Below are 4,557 nucleotides of genomic sequence, written 5' to 3' on the forward strand. Positions count from 1 at the left end.
CTCTTCCTATGCCCTGTCCTTGGTCTGGGACACAGACACAATGGTTGGGGGGAGCGAGCCTCCACCACGCATACCAGGACCCCATCCTAGGAGGACAGGGCCTGGGTCTGCAGAAGACTTCATGTTGCTATGCCACTTACCCCCATAGACTAACAACCCAGACTTCCTGTATGTGAGAAAGAAATCTTCTATCTAGTTTGTCTCTTCTAAACTGGCCAAATCAATATCTTAATTAATGCAGGTAAAATAAACAAACAAACAAACATGGCTTCCTATTTCCCAGCAATCTGAGGCTCTAGAGAGTAAAGTCCTTCTATTTCTTGCCTCTTGATCTATAAACTCATCTATATCCCCACTCACTTTTCCTTCCTTAGCCAAGCCAAGTTTTTTACTATCGCAGAGTCTTGGGTGTCCTTTAAAAAAGGGGAGAAAGGGACTTCCCTGGTGGTGCAGTGGTTAAGAGTCCGCCTGCCAATGCAAGAGACATGGGTTCAATCCCTGGTCCGGGAAAATCCCACATGCCGTGGCGCAACTAAGCCTGGGAGCCACAACTACTGAGCCCACATGCTGCAACTACTGAAGCCTGTGCTGAGAGCCCATGCTCCACAACAAGAGAAGCCACCGCAATGAGAAGCCCACACACCACAATGAAGAGTAGCCACTGCTTTCTGCAACTAAAGAAAACTGCGTGCAGCAACAAAGATCCAATGCAGCCCAAAAAAAAATTTTTTTTAATTAAAAATTTTAAAAAAGGGAAAAAAGACCATATATGTATGTATGGATTTTTTTTCTTCCACTTTTACTTAGGCACATGGCAGCTCAGGTGGAGACCACATTTTTCCAGCATACTTCACACTCCCTACACCCAGTTCCTTAACCTAAACATATTTGATGGATCCAAGTAGTGGATTCCTTTGGGTGGGGAGCAGCAGCTACCAAAGAAATGTAAATATAACCAGTTCTATAAGCTCAGGTGAAATTCCAGCTCTCTTTGTCCTTTTAGGTGCTTTGGTGACATGCTGAATGAAAGATGACTCCAGACAGATACAAAACCATTTCAGGAGTAGAATTCTGTGCCCTCTAGTCATCAAGATGGAATTAGAAATCCTAGTGGCTCAACATAGAATAGCTTAGGAATCCAGCTTCAGAAGGCATTGCTAAGTGTTTCACATAACAAACCTGCTGTTCATGCAAGCATAAGGAAACTCTCCTATTACAGATAATCCTCATACCTTGAGTACCTTTAATTTCACTGGTTCTAACATTCAACCTGATGTTTAACAAATCACTCGCCTTGCCAATACAAAACCCATTTTTACAGTCAGTATGCCAATTAGCAAGTCTTTATAGAGGTATTCATAGCAGACAACAGTGTCAACAGCAACCTCTGGAGTATGTCCCTTTCTGATCTAATGCTAGGCAAAGACAACGGAACTGGGCTTTTTTTTTTTTTTTTAAGTATGATAGTTGACCCTTTATAGTATTCAAGCTTACACTGTTGGCACATGTATATAACATCACACTATCTGTACTGAAATACAGTATTTTTAAATGAATTACAGAAATGTTGACAGTGAATGGTCATCCCATGACTAAATCCTGACAAAAAGAATATGAGCAGAGGTAAGGCAGACAGCTTCCACCTAAAGTGCCCTTGGTTTCCTTCCCCATGAGCTTGAACAAGGCTGTGTCAATGACCCAACTTCAACATGTAGTGATGGCAAAGCAACAGTTCGGACTGTAGATTCCTGAGAGATTTTGTGATGCAAAACTTCATGCTTGTCTAGACTGGCCAGACGGTTACACGGCAGAGAAAGAAACTTCTATCTTAAGTTACTGTATTTTAGGGTGCCTTTTTTTTTCTTTTAATGACAACTTAGTTTTCACTCAAATTAACAACCCTTTACTTTACATCTTGACCCATCAGCATCCGTTTCTTCCTCTGTCTTCAATCCCCCCTCTCTACTAGCTCTTTCTTTTCAGTTCATGAACATGATCAGGTCTTTTCATCCTTCTAAGTATTGATTCCATTTTCATCTAAAAGTCTAAAAATATGAACTGTAGTTGCTTGTTCCACCCTCTCACCTCCCATATACGGTCTCTACTTCAAAATGATATCCGACCCACTACAATTTTTTTTTTTTCAGTCCTGTGTCTTTATTCAAGAGAATTAGAAAGAGACTAGATCTGGCAACATAGGGGTGAGGTCCTGGCCAGAAAGGTGGGGTGGGCTCAGGCCCTGGGGATTCAAGGGCAGACTGATGGCCTGGAAGGAGCCAAGGATACCAGGTCCTCGCAGCAGCTGAGGAGGTACCCGAGGGTGAGCTTTCAGGCACTGGGGGCGGAGGGGGGGGTTCAGTGATCAGCTGGTTCCACAGGTTCCAGCATAGGTTGGGCTGGCCTGGAATCTCCCTGAGACCACCCTGCCTTGTCTGCCTAGATCATCCACTGGTCCTGATCCTGTTCGTTGCCTTCCATGTCCACCTCACTGACCTCTCCATCATCAGGTGATTTGTAGTCATTCATCTCTTCCATATCCTGCATGTCCACATCACCCTGAGTCCTCTTCACTGTCCTCATCGTCATCTTCATCTTCCTCTTCCTCGTCATGGTAGTGTTCTGAGGCCGGCTTGCCGATAGGTACCAGGTTGTTGTCTTTCTCTGCAACGCTCTGGAGCCAGGCCTGATGCTGCTGTTCTTGCTGCTGCAGCTCTGTCTCCTCCACGCAGGGTCAATCCAGGTTAAACCACAGTGTCTCAGTCACACAGGGCAAGAGTGAGGGGAACAAGGTGGACACGGCTCCTAGATAGCTGTTCGACCTTGGCCAAGTCACTGAACCTCTCTGAGCCTCAGTTTCCTCATCGCACCGGGAGGCAGTAGCCAGCCCCCACTACATTTTTAAAAACTACTCTCAGTAAAATTGTTAATTGTCAAACCTAGAGGATACTCTTCAGTTCTGACCTTACAAATTAGCTATCACAGTAAGATGAAAACAAGTCTCGATCAAATTCTGCACCATGCACTTTGTAGCATTTTTTCCTCTCCTCGCCGCCTCCTCTTTCTCGATTTCTACAGTCCACACTCATCTAGACTGTCAATACCTTTTATGATTTCTTCTTGATCTCCTGTTCTTTAATATGTTTTTTTGTTTTGTTTTGTTTCTGGTTTTTTGCTGTGCCCGGCTTGTGGGATCTTAGTTCCCCAACCAGGGATAGAACCTGGGCCCTTGGCAGTGAAAGCACGGAGTCCTAACCACTGGACAACCAGGGAATTCCCTCCTGTTCTTTAAATGTTGGTTCCCAAGTCTACAACCTTGGCCAGCGCTCTTGTTCTACAAAGTCTTCCTGGTAAATAATACCCAATCTCCCGATTCTGATCCCTTGATGATGAACTTTGAGAGCCTGCCAGATTCATCCTCCACACAGCTGGAGGGCACTGACGCCTCCCTAAAATAGAGGCTCCTTCATTTATATGGCACCAATATGAAAAATTGTATGTGTCCATCGCACAGCTTTCGCATGTGTTGCCAACTGACTTCAGCCTTTTTGGTCCTTCAGCAACTGTCAGGTTCTGAGTAAATATCAGCTGGTCATGGATTGGGCTAGGCAGAAGCTAAGCATGCCCCTTCCCCCGCCCAACTTTGATATCAGGTGGTAGATTACAAGGAAAGCAAGCCTTAGTCTGAATTCTTCCAAATGTGTAAACTTTTATTTGCAAGTGGGCAAAGTTATAACCTGATCATTTAAGGTTAAGGAATCCTCACTCTCTGTCCTGAAGCGTGCCTAAAGCATCTCGTATGAGAGGTTCACTCTGAAGTGGGTGTAGCGATATCCAAACAGCAGAATCAGCCAACCTTCTATTCAGGTCTGTCAGTAGATGCCCCCAAGAACTGAATAGAAGATGGACCTAGAGATTATAATACTAAGCAAAGTAAGCCAGACAGAGAAAGACAAATATATGATATCACTTATATGTGGAATCTTAAACAAATGATACAAATGAAGCTATTTACAAAACAGAAAGACTCACAGACATAAAAAACATACTTATGATTACTTAAGGGGGGGGCGTAAATTAGGACTTTGGGATTAGCAGATAAAAGCTACTATATATAAAATAGATCAACAAGGACCTACTGTGCAGTACAGGGAACTATATTCAATATCTTGTAATAAACTATAATGGAAAAGAATCTGAAAAAGAATATATATGTAGCTGAATCACTTTGCTGTACACCAGAAAGTCACACAACATTGTAAATCAACTACACTTCAATAAAATAAGAATAAAGAAAATAAAAGACACTATTAAAAAAATTGGGGAATTCCCTGGCAGTCCAGTGGTTAGGACTCCACACTCTCACTGCCAAGGGCCCAGGTTCAATCCCTGGTCAAGGAAATAAGATCCCATAAGCCACATGGCATAACAAACAAACAAACAAAACCACAAAGAAAAACAAAACAAAATCTGAATAGAAGGCACTGGGGAAAGGTGGACAACACAAATCATATAAAATTTAGTTAGACTGAGAAGGTAATAAGATGCTGGGCTTTCTGG

General features: G+C 43.1%; 1 pseudogene; it reads right to left on the reverse strand.

The window, feature by feature from the left end:
- Positions 1-2,436: 2,436 nt before the first annotated feature.
- Positions 2,437-3,086, reverse strand: LOC130834007 (anaphase-promoting complex subunit 15-like; annotated as a pseudogene).
- Between the last annotated feature and the right edge of the window lie 1,471 nt (positions 3,087-4,557).

The sequence above is a fragment of the Hippopotamus amphibius genome, chromosome 12 (genome assembly GCF_030028045.1).
Source record: "Hippopotamus amphibius kiboko isolate mHipAmp2 chromosome 12, mHipAmp2.hap2, whole genome shotgun sequence".
In the NCBI taxonomy this organism is placed as follows: Eukaryota; Metazoa; Chordata; class Mammalia; order Artiodactyla; family Hippopotamidae; genus Hippopotamus; species Hippopotamus amphibius.